This window comes from Neopsephotus bourkii, unplaced genomic scaffold (assembly GCF_033783945.1).
Source record: "Neopsephotus bourkii isolate Nb327-2 ecotype Australia unplaced genomic scaffold, CSIRO-AGI_Nbou_v1 NB_1572, whole genome shotgun sequence".
Lineage (NCBI taxonomy): Eukaryota > Metazoa > Chordata > Aves > Psittaciformes > Psittacidae > Neopsephotus > Neopsephotus bourkii.
Window position 1 is genome coordinate 7,279,784 of NW_026902048.1, and position 14,343 is coordinate 7,294,126.

The 14,343-nt window shown below is 50.8% G+C and overlaps 1 long non-coding RNA gene across 1 annotated transcript; it reads right to left on the reverse strand.

Annotated features, from left to right (window-relative positions):
* Window positions 1–8,916: 8,916 nt before the first annotated feature.
* LOC133222009 (uncharacterized) lies at window positions 8,917–12,888 on the reverse strand. The gene is made up of 3 exons (XR_009728150.1): window positions 12,780–12,888; window positions 9,892–10,088; window positions 8,917–9,056 (listed from the first exon to the last, which is right to left on the reverse strand). It is a non-coding gene; the product is annotated as an uncharacterized LOC133222009 (long non-coding RNA).
* Window positions 12,889–14,343: the final 1,455 nt, after the last annotated feature.

Genomic DNA, 14,343 nt, shown 5'->3' on the forward strand with positions numbered 1-14,343 from the left:
GACTGAACAAAGCAGGGGGGGAACTGAGCAAGGTGGTTGATGAATGCATTTATTCCGGAGTAATGATTTGATGGGGGATGGAGGAAAGAAACATTCAAATTCCTAATGAATATAATTCAGGAGGAATCATTCGACCAGCGTGTTAGAGACAATCTGTTTGGTGGGAGTGTTTCTGCACTGGCACAACCCAGGAGGTATTTCTGTCCCTGCCTTTTGTAATTGCAAAAGGTGAAAATATCAAAAGAGGATCCGAGGGGAAAAAAAACCCCAACCCACACACACATATAATAAATATCTTTGTGTGTGTGTGTATAAATACATAGATATATAATTTCATGAAATAAAACGGAAGTATGGGAATCCGTGTCTACATGTGAACTCTTACAAAGGGTCCATGCAAGCTTCACCTTGCTGCTCCATCAGCTGCTCAGGAGCCACCCTTGACTCCTCTCCATTTTTGATCTGCCCCAAACCGCCTGTTCTGAGCCCATTTTTCAGCTGTTTTTCATCCTGTTTCTGGTCCACTCACCCCCGAGCAGATCCCCCTGAATGGGTTTGAGGCAGGGACCTGGCCATTTGGCCTTTAGTTTCCAGGAGAGAAGAACAGCGGCTGGAATTTTATGGGCACTTAAATTCTTCGTTTTCACCCCCATTGCTGGTGTGAACCCACAGTGTTGGAGGCTGAAAGTGACCCCCCCTCCATTAACAAGGGAGGTGGCAGTGAGTGATAGGTGACTGTGGTACGAGCATCCCCAGCTCGTGTGCGCATGGGTGGGGGGTGAGGAAGCGGATAAAGCCCCCCAGTAAATGAAGCGTGTGAAGTACCCGCTGCAGTTGGAGGATCCCTGGCAGCCCATTGCCAGGTCTCTGCTTTCTGTCTTTTAAGTGTGGTGGTGAAAGGAAGGCTCCCAACGGTCCATCTTTGGGCCAGGGATGGATTTTGGCTGCACACGGGTCCCTTTGTGGCTTAGCTCTTTGCCCTGTTTGCGCAGCTGTTGGCTTCAGATGGATCTGTCCCCCTGCTCAGCCCAAACCCAGAAGGGAAGGCATCATTTTTGGCTGTGCTGGGAGGAGAGAGCCCAGGTCATGGCATTCCCAACCCTTTCCAGTGGCTTTCTCTTCTTGGTGGAACTCCCAGCAGAGCGATAGGATGCAGCGTAGGCCAGGCATGGGTGAGGTTTCTGGAGCTGGGCCGTGCTGTCTTTGTTCTTCAGGCAGAGCTGGGGATGGGCAGAGGGAGCCAGAAACAGAAGAACTGGTGTGTGCCATTGGAGGGATAAATGGAAAACATTATTTGTGGGTTCACCCCAGGGAAATGTTGCCCTGGGACATCGTGTGCTCCAATTCATTATTTCCCATCTTTTCCTAAAAATTTGGCCACCACGCAGTGAGTTGGGCTTGAAGCACAAGGTGAAAGTGGGTTTGTACCAGATACTCGGGAAGCCAAACCCCTGGGCATAGGGGTAGGTGAAGAAGGGTCTTTTCAGTCCCTGCCATTCAAAGGAGCCACCTCAGGATGAGCCCTCCTGCTTGGTTATGGATGAAATCCCATCAATGGGCATTTTTGTGGAATCACCTGGCAATGGAAGGTTCAACGCTTGAGGCCAGGCTCGACCATTTCTTTTGTCTGTCTTGGCTCCCCCTCCCTCCCCACATCCTTGCTGGAGGCGCATGGTGCCTCCCTTTACCTGCTGCTCTGCCCTGGCTTTGTCTGTGCTGTCGGAGAAGGGGCAGAGCTGAGAGGCTTGGAGCATCCATCTCAGCTGTGGCTGTGCATGGGTGCTGCCTGTGCACCGGGGAGGTGCTGGAAACACGCTTTCTCATGTCTGGGTGGAGGGAAGGTGCTAATTTGGCACCAATGCAGGTGATGGTGTTTCTCCTAGCTGCAAATGCCAAGGTGCTGGTGCTTGGCACGTGGCCATGCATGCACGCCATTCATGCTGTGGGTGCTATGTGTAATTAAGGGGCCTCTGGTGCTGCCACATCAAGGCCCCTTGATCTTCATAAGCTTCTGGAAGGCCTCAAGGGCTGTGAGCATAAGATGGCTGCGTGGCCACCCCATTGGCTTCCTCGCCACGTGGCGCCAGGAATTGCCTTTTCTAGGTTGGGAATTTCTGTGTTTCATACCTGTGAGCCCAAGAAGGCATTTGCCAAGATCCCAACTGGAAAAGCATCGTATCAGGCTGCTCACCCTCCTTCTCTCCATCCCTCTGAGCGCACGTGTTCAGGACCAGAGCTTGTGCTGGTATGAAGCTGAGGCATCACGCTGCCTGCCGCCGGGCTCTCAGCATCCACAAGGAGCCGGGACAGGCTCTGGCTTTCAGGTTTTCAGGTGCTTTCTGAGATTTATTCAGGGGCTCTGGTTTGGTTTGGAGCGTTTGCCTAGAAGGCTCAGGAGTGGGAGTAAAAGAAAGAAAATGGAAGGGAGCAAAAGAACACAATCTCCGGCAGTTAGCTGTCTCTTGGAAACTCGGCTTGCTGTTCCTATAGAGGCTTTCTCTTCTCCTTCACCCTGGTCTGGCCTTAAGTACCACTTTAAGTGGGCTTTGCTCATTCACATCCAGGCTCCTTAGAGCAATTGAGCCTGCGGGGGTCTGAAAAGAAGGGACAGTCCTTCAATGGCAGGACCTTGGGCCAGGCTAATTGGTTTTGGTTCAAGGGGATACTGGATTTGTGAAAAGCCCAAAGACATCTTTCCCACGCCAAATCCCGGCTCTTCAGAGGGGGAAGTGAGGGGTGCTGGGTGGGGAAGGGAGCTGAAAGAAAGATGGTTTAGTTGAGGAACCTACATAACGACCCAGGCACCCACCAGCCTCAGTGGGGTGCAATGGGGAGCTGAGCCCTGCGTGGCATGGCAGCAGGAGGATGGGGTCTCTTCTCAAAGCAGGTGGATGATGGTGGCTGGCTCCTGGCTGGCAGCAGTGGCTTGGTTTCATTCAAACCAGGCTCTTTATATCCGTGCCAGGCTCCTGTGGAGATGCTGAGAGAGAAGGAAGGATGGGACCTGGGTCCAGAAACTGAATTGCTTCTGTGTGCTTGGCTGTGCAGCCGTGGGGGGCATCTGCTGAGGTCTCTTGTATCTCATTTTGATTTAGGGATTTATTTATTTTTCAACACTGACTCTGTCTGGCGCCATTCCAGCAGTCCCACGACCTTTACTCTCCCCAATCCATAAAAACTACTTAATTATTGGGCCGAAAATCAAGGCTTGGAAACAAAGCCAGCTTATGGGACCATCATTTCTTGACATATTTCCTGAGAGGACATATTTCTGGGCACCTTCAGAGAGAGCACGCAGCTTGTTGGATATGAGATATCAAGGCATTATTTATTGAGGAAGTCTTCACACTCCCTCATCTGTTATAATTAACTGATGACATTTTTTTCCTTAGGTTCAAAATACGGTGAAAAAAGTATAATTAGCACGAAGCCGAGGCACTGCATTAAAATGTCTCCTATAGTTAATGTAGGGTAGTCGTGCTATTTATTATAGGAGGAGCTGGCTTTGACCTCTGTGTTGCCTAACACTTTTTATTGTAAAGATTCTTGAACTTTTTTTCCCTTTGGAGCACCTCTGACACTCCCATTGTTTGCTGCGGGCCCTTGAAATTCGGCCGGGGGGAAGCTCTTCAGCTCGAGAAATGCCTATTCTTTGTCCCTTAAATTCCTTTCAGGTTTAGCTGAATTATGAATTGTTCAGAATCGTGATTTCCTTTTGCTTGCCTCTTGGGGGGAAAAGAAAGAAAAAATTGGAATTTATTGTTTCCCTGGAATGATAATAGCAAACCATGAGCAGGGTGAAGCCCTGGACTCCCAGCACTGGATTGCAGAGCTCTGGACCAGCCAGGGGAGGTGGGAGGACACTTATGGCCAACTCCATGACTCCCTTTCACTATTCTTCCATCTCCTGGGAGAAAACTCCTCTGGGTCCTGGCGTTGGAAGGAACAGGCGTAGGGGGGTGGGAATGCATTGGCCTGGGCACTGCCAGCCCCAGCGGTCCCCCTTCCCTGCCAGCCCCAGGAGAGCAGCCTTCTGCCGCTGCCAGATAACATTAGTCCTGGATTTCATAGTGGCAGAAATCTGTGCCGAGGCTCAGGGCTTGAAATCACTGTACCCGTGCAGGACGCAGGCAGGGATGGGTGCAGGGTGGAGGGAGGGGAATTTTGTTACACTTGCCTACAATTGTTTTTCTTTTTGCTTATATAAACAATCTATTATTTATTAGCTATAAATAATGCATTTTTCTGTATGTTTAGAACGCACGTGATTTCTGTATATTAAAAATGAACATGGCTCTGAAGGCACCAAAGCAAGCGCTTGGCAAGTCAGGGGGTACCCGCTTTCAGCTTGGCCATGAGATGTGAATTCTGCTTCTCCCTGCCCTTACGAGGCTGTAATGACACAGTCACAGCCTATTTTTAGCTCACTCCCTCTTTTCCCTGGGCAGGGTGGCTGCACACTGAGGTGGAATTAAGGTTGCACGGACAGCCATAAATTGGACACTTCCTAACTTTGAAGTGCTTGACCACGCAATCTAAATGGGGGCTCTTCGGGCAGTATTTCTGCATGTGGCATTAACTGTGTTGGTCGCAGACGGCAAATACAGGGGTAGGGAAGCCGTAGAGCAGAAAAGACTTATCAGACTATTGACAGTGCTTGTTTGAATAGATGGGGAAGTCAACAGAGCCTACACTTGATCTGAGCTAAATGGCCAAGAAGATGTCTCCAAGATGAGAGGGGGAAGCCTTTGTTCCTTCCTTGATGTTTTCTTTGCCTTTGGTTTTGCCTTGTTCACTCCTTGGGAGATTTGGGCTCCTGCTCTTGAGGATCCTGAGGCTTGAGTAGTGAATTTGTGTGCTTATGGAAGCAAGGGGGTCCCTAGGAATGTGCACACTCACCAGCAGATGTGTGCTACCAGCTCACAGATACTTGCTGACTGGCATCCTTGCCTTGCCTTGCACACTGCCTCTTGCCGGTGTCGCTAACAGGAGCTGTTGCACATGTTGGGTGGAAAGGAGAGGCTTTTGTTTATTACATGGGATATCTAATCTCTGTTTTTTTAACTGCTGGAAGAATTACTCTGGAGGTGGTTGTGTGCGATGCAGATTCATCTTTGCTTGAAATGGCTTTTTGTGGCTTTCCTTTTCCCTTGTTGACTGTGGGGGTTTCTCCATTCGACTTTCAACAAGGCATTTGGCTGTGTGTTTTCTAGCAGAGTGGGCTCTGGTTCAGCAAATTTGCCTGGGGAATTAAGCAGTCTTTTGTTTTACTTTCCTGGGTTTAATGCAGTCATGGGCCCTTGCACATACCTTGTGCTGCTACCGGAGCATTTCCCTCCAGCCAGCAGTGTATTTGTCCTGGGTTATAATGATTTGACCTAGTGTTTTTGCCTTGTGGACTCCTGGAGCCTCATACCTGCCTGGGGCTGTTCCTGCATCGTATCTAAGTGTCCTATGTTTGGGTTTCCATTGTGTGGGTATGGGCTTGTGTTTCACAAGCCTCCTTTTCATAACTTTCCCCCTCTCTCCTGCATCTCGGTTCAGCAGAGGGCCTGTCTATCTGGATGCAGGCAATAAACATCTGTTCTCACCCTGACTTCTGTTAATGAGATAGAGACAGGTAAGCATCACACATACCAACTTCCCTGCTCTCAGCAACATCAAGGAAACGGTGACAAGCTATTAATGGAAAGTGATGGTCTGGGTGCTAATTAGTGCTTCCTTTTCAACTTTTACCTACATGTCTACCAAGATGCCCATCCCAGCCTCTCCTTTCCTTGCATCCCTTTGTTTCCAGCACGTTTCTTGCTCACCACGCACATCCCACATCGAAGAGGCTTCTCTCCCTTTGTTTTTCTCCCTACCAATCTCTTTCTGCATCTCCTCATTCCCTTTTTGTGCCCTTTTTCCCTGGGTAATTGCTATGGGTACCCTCATTCTCCGTGGTTGTTCCCAGCAAAGAATACGCACAGTACTGTAGTGGGATCTGAAAGCTTGGGGATGGGACACAAGGAGTTTGGTCAGGAGTTTCTCATCTTCACCAGGCATGAGTATCTGCTTGTGGCACTGGTACACGAGGTCAAATTGCCCTGGGGATGTGAGGTCAGAGATCTGTCCCCTCTTCCCACAGGTAATGCTGTGGGGAAGGTCCCAGCAGCTCGCAGGTCTTGGTCATGGAGCAATTAGTATTTAAAGCAGATCCTCTGGTGATGCCCAGAGATTAAGTAGGACGGGCCTCCGTGGTGTGAGCCTGCAGGACATGACAGGTCTGACCCCAGAGAGCTCATGATCTAAACCCTACATGATTTTGCTGTCCACCAGACCCTGTTAATAGGTGGGGTTTGAGATCCACCCCAGTTTATGCTGCTGTAGCAATAGGATGCCTGGTCTCAGCTTGGTGCCTGGTCTCTCCCGTTTCAACTTCTCCTGGTCCCTGGGCTCTGCGCCTTCCCCAAGGACCCTAAATGTCCCCTCCTCACTTTTTTTTGCACAGGCTGTGGGTTTCTCGTGTCCCAAGGAGCTGCCTAATCTGCCCCTGTCATTCCCAGTCACAGGCTCCGCACACACCATGGCTTTATGAGGAACGCTCGCAGGGCAGTGGGAAGAGGCAGCCATGGTTTGCACATTAGCTAATTAATTTTCATGACTGAACGATGCTGCCTGGTCTCTTGTTTATACTCCTCGGCGCTCCCCTTCTCCCCCCTCCTCGCTGACACACACACAAGACGACACATCTCGTAGGAACGTCAGCATCCTTTCACAGCCCTGAGACGCGAGCGGTTATTCTGTTGGCTTGTCACATGCGGGTTTCCCTGCTTCATGGTACACAGGGGCCCCCTGTTTCACATTTGCTGATTCTTATTAGACCCAGCGCGCCAGGGCCTTGTCTCTCCCCGCAAAGCAACGCGCTGCATCCCATCCATAAATCCAACCCTGGAACAAAGCCTCTTCTACCCTGCCCCATATTTCTACCCAGCCTGCCCGCTTTCCCCTCTGTCTCTCTCTCTCTCCCCCTCTCCTGTGCTGAAGGTTTCCTAGTGCCAGGGAGATATGATAATTCTTGTGAAGAGAGCATGAAATGCCTCTGCTCTTTGTGTCTGTTTAATTCAATGAGAATCCCAGCCCCAGATGTCATGAATGGTGGGCTTTGTGCTGGCCCTTCCTAAGCCCTAACCGCCAGCCCTGCTCTCTGTCTTTCTTGTTTCCCACCACTGGATACTGATTAACAAACTAAATTATTTTTCCTCCCTAATGATGTTTTCCCACTTTGCCCACCAGGCTGGAAGAAGCCACGGGGAGGAAAGAGTTTGTGTAAAGGATGAGATAGCCAGGGAGAAAATTAAAGAGACAGTGTTGCTCTCTGGGCTCTTGCAACGCAGGTCTGCTCGGCTTTATTTCCTTGTTAGAGAACAGGGTCGTGTCTGGCTGTATTTTATGTGGCTGGGTGTATTTTACATGGCTGGGGGTATTTTACATGGTTGGGTGTATTATATGTGCCTGGGTGTATTTCAGCTGCGGGGATGGGCTTGAAAGCACTTGCACAAGGTATTCTCTGAAGCATGCCAAGGTCTGTAACTCACTCGCAATTGTGTGTGCGACTTTACACGGCCCCAAATTTCAGGTCTCTCTTCCAGCTGTGAGTGACATGCGGTAATTACTTGACATCCATTCATGTATATGGGAGCCTCTTTCTAATTGAGATAAATTCTCTTTTCCTTAATCAGACGTGACTGTGAGTTCGTGGAGTGGGATGCCTTGGGAAGGGCTGGGACGTCTCCACCTGGGCAAGGAGAGGTGAGTCCCTGGGATTCTTGCTGAAGGATTGAGTCCAACTCATGCATGGGAGACCAACTCTTTTACCTGATCCCTGCTTCCCTTCCCACAGCCAAATTTGCTAGCCAGGCTCTTGAAGCAGGGCCAGTTGTTAGCTGCTGCTTCAGAAAGCCAGCAGTGATAATCCAGGGAGCCTGGAAGGAGCTGGAGGCAGGTGGCCAAGGCAGGTCAGTGCGAAGCCACCTGCTTCCTGGAGCCCAGCAGCTCTTCCTTGCTGGGCACCAAGGAAGCTGTGGCCAGCAAACACCATCCTGGAGCAGGGAAAGAGGATGGGTGTCAACCTTGCAACAGTAGGAAGGGAGAGAGCCTTTCAACCACAACCAGGTGGTCTGAATTGTGCAGTTTGGGGTCATTGATGGGGGAGTGGTTTTGTGTTTTGGGTGGGCTTTTTGGCTTTTAAGAACCAGAGGAGCCCCCAGGCTGGTAGGATGGGCTTCTCTTTGCTGGGGTGCAGGCAAGGGCAGGTCTGATGGACAGGGCAGGCAAGGACCAGGCTGTGCCCAGGGAGGCTCTATGGCAGTATTGTATGGCTCAGCCTTGTATTTATCAGCGAGATCTTTGGTTGGAGCTTTGCCTTTCCCTGTGGAGAGCAGGGGGACTTTGTGCAGGCTCAGCTTGTAGAGTGGCTTCTCCCCTTGCAGCCATGCCAATGCTGTGGTACCCAGCCATGGTTTCCCTTTTCCTCACCTTAGACTGGAAGAAGGGGGAATAAACCGAGAAAAAGGGTGCTGCTTTGTACCCACTGAGCCCCTGCAAGCACACCCACTGCATCCAGCAAAGTACCGCCTTGTGTACGGCCTTTGCTTCCCACCGCAGTCACATCTGACCCTTATTACTTCTGCAAGGTAGAACAAGGCAGGAAAAATGGCTGTGCAGCGAGTTTCTTCATGCGCCAGGATTTATTAAGAACAATAGGGGAAATCAATCCATCTATGTAGAATACATCGCAGGCTGCAATGGGATAAAGCATTTATTCCGCTCTTGAAGGGTAGAGCTATAACTCATGGGAGGCAAAACCCTTAGTGCTCTGGAGTCCCTTCCCTTCATGTGTGCAAAGAAATGCTTAAGCCCATGGCAACCTACCAGCTATTGAATTTGTGTGGAGAATCTGCCGTCCTTCCCCTCTGCCGGCCCCTTTTTGGAAGGCGAGTCACTCATTAAAGCACACCTCTGGAAAAATGAAGGGGCTGTCTGTTCGAAGGCATCTCTGCATCTGGGTTTTACTTGAAACAGAAAGAGAATAGAAATGTCTCAGTGATGTAAAAGCAACCCCCCACCAGTTTTGAATGGACAGATCGTGCTTAAACCAACGCAGGATTTGCTGCAACTTTCTGCTGATGCCCAAGGACCAGGCATTGCAATCACAGAGGAGAGGGACAGGTTGGGGTATTGTGCCAAGGCAAGGTGCTGTGCAGGGAGATTTGTGTTCCATGGCTGAACACCTCCAATGCTGATTAGATATTTATGTGTGTGTGTGTGTGTATATATATATATATAAGTATCACCCTGTGCCCGGCTCTCTACTTACGGTAGAAGGCATGCAGTGCAAAGACTGGAGCAGTAGTTAGCGGGGGCAAAAGGTGACTGGGATTTGTTATAAGCTTTCTGGGTGTGAGAGAGTGTGAAGGCAGGCAGGATGGGGGGGCGGGGGGAGGAATTAATAGTGAAATGGTATTTTCACTAAGCCTATTTTCACTGGGTCTAATCTATGTTGTGGGAAGAGGATCTCTTCAATAAGGCAGACCCAGTGAGGCTGGTGAGCTCTTTGGAGGGGGCCTGAAGAGCTGAGGAGCGCAGGGAGGGAGAAGCTTAGCAATTGAACGGACACGTCAGATGGCCTTCCTCAGCAGAGATGACTTGGTAGGTAGCGTGCTGTTGGGCAGATGGGGTTAATTCTTACACCCAAATCAAAAGGCAACCGAGGGGGGAATGTTTTATTAATGAAAGCAGCCCTTTGTGAGTATTCCTCCCGAGGCACGTTCCCTCCACCCGCTGCCTTCCCCCCTGGCTGCTGTCTGGCCCCACGTCTTGCTCGGTACCTGCTCAGCTGCCACTCACCCACTGATAGGTTACATCAAGAAATGTCTCCATATGTCTTGAGTCCTGGACTTAGGAGAGCGGGACTGCAGGAAGAGGGACAGGTCCTTGGCTATGCTGGAGACAGGGGTGTACCACAGGCAGGCAGAGCTCAGGCTGTCACAAGTTGCACGTTATCACATCAATTGCTGCAATGGTGATGTGGGGCTCACCTCTTGCTGGTACCCAAGAGCAAGAGAAACCATGGCTTGCAGAGCAAAAGGTAAAAAACAGGTTGGAAGCGGGCTCCTCAATGGGCAGGGGATGAAGGCACCAGCCAGAGATTGGGCTGAGTAGGTTGGGAGTGCCTTACCCACCATGCATCCCCTTCCCATCCCACTGCCTCGCTGCCTGCCAAGCAATGGGCTCAAGAGAGGAGGAATGGATTTCTGTGCACCAGAAAGCAGCCTTTCCTGGTCTTTCTTACCCCGCTGCCCTCCCATGCCCATGTCCTCAGGGCCCCGAGTGGCTTTTTGATCCAAAGGACAGGGCTGTGGGAGCGGCGAGAGCTCTGCGTGGAGGTTATTTCTGTTGCTTTGTTAAAAATAAAACCAAAGCTGGTTTATAAGGACTGATTTAGAAGGAGGAGGAAACGGAGCTCAATTCCCAGAGTGCCTTTTAGCAAGGCTCTGCATGCGTGTGTGTCATACGCGTGTCAGAGCACAGCACCCAAGGAAGGCCGGGTCGGGAAACCTCGCATGGAAGCGGGGAAAAGACCCCCGTGCACGGCTGCTTCCCTGAGGGAACCCCCGCAGGGCTAATGTTTGATCTGAGGCTCGGTTGTACTCCTCTGAAACCTTGGGATGTCAGGAGCTCGAAGGGAGCCTGGGACGGAAGAGGATGCTATTTGCATTTTCCTATGAATGCATCTATTTGTATAAATCTGGTGTCTCTGTGCATGCGCACACTGCCCTTACGCACGTATCTGTTTGAAGATGCATGCTGTCCCCGTGGTGTTCTCCACTCAGGGCCAGAACTGGTTGGTCTGAAATTCAGGCTCTTCCTGGAGGATCTATACCTCCCCTGCCTGCTCCAAATCTAGCCGGAGCTACGGACATAGGAGTCCCGAGATGTTTTCACCATGCGATAGCGGAGTTTCATTGTGGAGGATGAAGGCTCCCCCTTTCAAATTTGCACAGACATCAAAAGAGTCTGGAAGGTTCAAACAGATCACAACGTAATCAAAATGCCAAGCCACCGCCTGCTTCTGCCGTTGGGTTGACAAGCAGGATTAGCACCCAAGGGAAGCAGGGTGTAATAGTGTTTCACGGGCACTGTGAACAGCCCAGAAGTGTGCGCAGTACAGAAAGGTTAGCCGAGGGGCAGGTCTAGCTACAGACGTACGGTCGGGGGGTGGATTTGAAAGCAAGGAGCTGTACGTGCACAACCTCCATGGATGTTTCCTTTGGCAGGAGGCAGGACTCTCCTATATACTGGTTATGTCAGTTAAAGCTAAACTGGAGAAAGGTAGCATCCGAGTGGAGCTGTGCACCAGCGTGGTGAGGAGCAGTAGCAGTTGACCTATAGTGCTGTCATTATAATGGTGTGGTTTTCCGTGTAGACAACCCCGGAGCGGAGCAGCTAGCCTGCCATCCCTTATGTTTCACTGTCTAACCGAGATGTATAACACAGCCCTGCCTGCGTGCGGTTGCAGTCACCCTCGTGCTCTGGTTCTCCGCACAGCACTGGAGCAATGCCCACCTTCCATTGTGTGCCTATTGCGTGGTGTGAAATAGCCCCATTGTGGCTAGAGACACCTGAAACGCTTCCCAAATACTGCTTTAATGTGAGTAATTGCTGTTAAGTGTTGTGAGGACAGCCCCGGATCAAGGATGAGGGTTCTTTGGTTGGCATTTGGTGTTGCTCATGTGGAGAATGAAAAAACAACGTAAAGCTCCCATGGAGTGGGAAATGCTGGTATAGCTTTGTCTGTGGTGCCCGTTTAACCGCGCCTTTTCTTTATAACTGATCCTGGTTTAAATTCAGATTTAGGAAGCTCACATCTTTACCGGTATCTCTGCAGTTTCGGTTTGGGATTGGTTTTGGTTTGGCCACAGAAAGAGAGAACTTGTCCATAACTCGCTCCGCAGTGCCTCGCAGGCAATGCTTCCCCCCTGGCTGTCGGTGCTGCCGTGCCCATCTCACTGTACCTATTCAGTCCATGTCTCCCAGGGCCAGCCCAATGCCCAGCAGCTTCAGGGCCTTACTGGGGCACGTTTTACCTCAAAAGCGGGTCTAACCCTGCTTTAGCTCCCGCACCGCTTGTGTCCGAGGGGAAAACGACAGCAGGGGCGCAGGCCCTGGGCAATGTCGCCTCGTGAAGGAGGAGCATACCACAATTGTTCCAGCCAGGAAGCCTGTGGCAGTGCTGCACAGCCAGCGCCTTGGCGCCATGAGCGCAGCCCGCGCTAAGATGGCCGCCCTCCCGCCATGGAGACACCCTCGGTCCCAGTGCCCCCCTTTCCCTACGGGCCAGCGGGATGGCTGCCACCGCTGCCACCTGCCGCTGGGTGCCAGCTGCCTCAGCCAGGCCGAGGGGAGCCCGCGGGGGCAAGGCTGGCCGCTGGCACGAGGCAGTGTGGGCCCTGGCGGCCATTTTGCGGGAGGCAAGCGCCGCCTGTAAGATGGCCGCATGGGCATGAAGTAGGGTGCAGCGCTGCCTTGTCCTCGCCACGCTGCCTCCCTCACGCCGTCCCCTCCTTATCTTGCTAATTACCGATGAAGGCAGAACAATAACGGGAGCTGGCATGCCCCAGTTCTTTCTCTGCCACCTCCTTCCTCGGGCGGAAAATCAGCGCGCACACCTCCCTCTGTCCCCCCTCCCCGTGCCGCCCGCCATCCCCTCTGTGATATTAACCGAATTAACATACTTCCTTAATTTACCCCACGTGTTTTTCCCCCCGCGCCGCCTCGTCATGGCTTCTCCAACCGGTTGGGTAAGAAAACGAGCAACGTTCATTTATTCCACACACACACACGCACACACGCACACCCCCTCCCCGCTCGTTTGGTTGTATGCGAAAAATCCTTAATGACATCTAAAAGGGGTGGCGGGACAATAGCCCACGCGGGGCTTGGCAGGAGCCGTGCGATATTTACCCCGCCGCACCGTCCTCGCCTGCTTTGCCGGCGGATTAGGACGGTCTCCCCGCGTTCCTCCACCGATCTGTTTTGCCGGTGGTGGCGGGGAAAAGAGGGGGGACGCGTTGGCACGCGGCTGCTTTGTGCACCTCTGCTTCACCTATGGAAAACGAGACGTTGAGGTGTTGCCATAAACCCCCGGATGACAAAGAAAGCGCCTTTCTCTTTGGCTCGTAGGCAGCAATGACAGAAGCCTTTAAAAACCATGTTGGGGAGGGGGTGTTCCTCCCCCCCCCCCAGTAATGATTGCGGAAGGCTTCCCCTAAAAGGAACGTAAATACATATCATTAAATGTAAAGCGCTGAGCTCCGCTCCCGCTAACTATGCCATGCTTTTTGTTTCTGATAGTATTTGTCCGTTGCAGAGAGCAAGCCCGGGATGTGGAGCCTCCCCCCTCCCTCCTCCCTTTGTTTAAGTGACAAAATATTGCTATGTTCTTGTTTAGAAAATAAACCTTTGTGGGGTTTTCAGCTTTTATCCCTATTTATTTATGAATTCCTTCATTTTATCGTGGTGTGAAATCCAAACTCCCCTTCCTCTCTCATCCTGGGAATCCATGTTCCTCATGATCAGTTTTTTCCTTCCTTTATCTAAAAAACAAAACATTATTTTATATTATTACCCCCAAAATAATGCAGCAGGAATATTTTTGAGTATTTGGAGCTTCAGGATATTGAAGTCTATTTTTTTTTTATAAGCGATGAATGAAGAGCAATGATTTAAGTGTGTAATGCACAATACAGATGCCATGCATTGTAAATACATTTCAGGGGCATAAAATCCAACACAGAGAGCCAGTGTTCCACGAAGGCTGGGAGTCCAAAAATAACTGTAAAAATTAATTGTCTGTCGGGGCGAATCTCTCAGATCCCAGCCAATATTTGCAGGGTTACAATATACAACAGGGTTACTTATTGGCATAAATATCCCATTTTAAAATGCCGATGCTAAACTGAAAAGAGAAGTGAAGGGAGATATTTGACTGATTACTGGATGCCATGGATTCCCCGCATTTAATTTCATACTTACATGCTATTTACTTATCCCATGTTTATGGGTATGTGCTTTAGCTTCGTATAAATCTCTCCTGTCTGTCTGTCTCGCTGCGTCCTTTTCTCTTCTGCCATCCCATCTGCTTCTCGTGGTCCTTCTCCTGAAACCGCATCACAGGATCTGATGGGGATAATGGGAATCCGCCTCTGGTCTCTATCATAAACATGCCAACGTGGGCTATTGTGTTGGGAGCCGGCGGTCACCAGATGGTGCTTGGTTGCCCAGGGTCTGCGTCGCTAG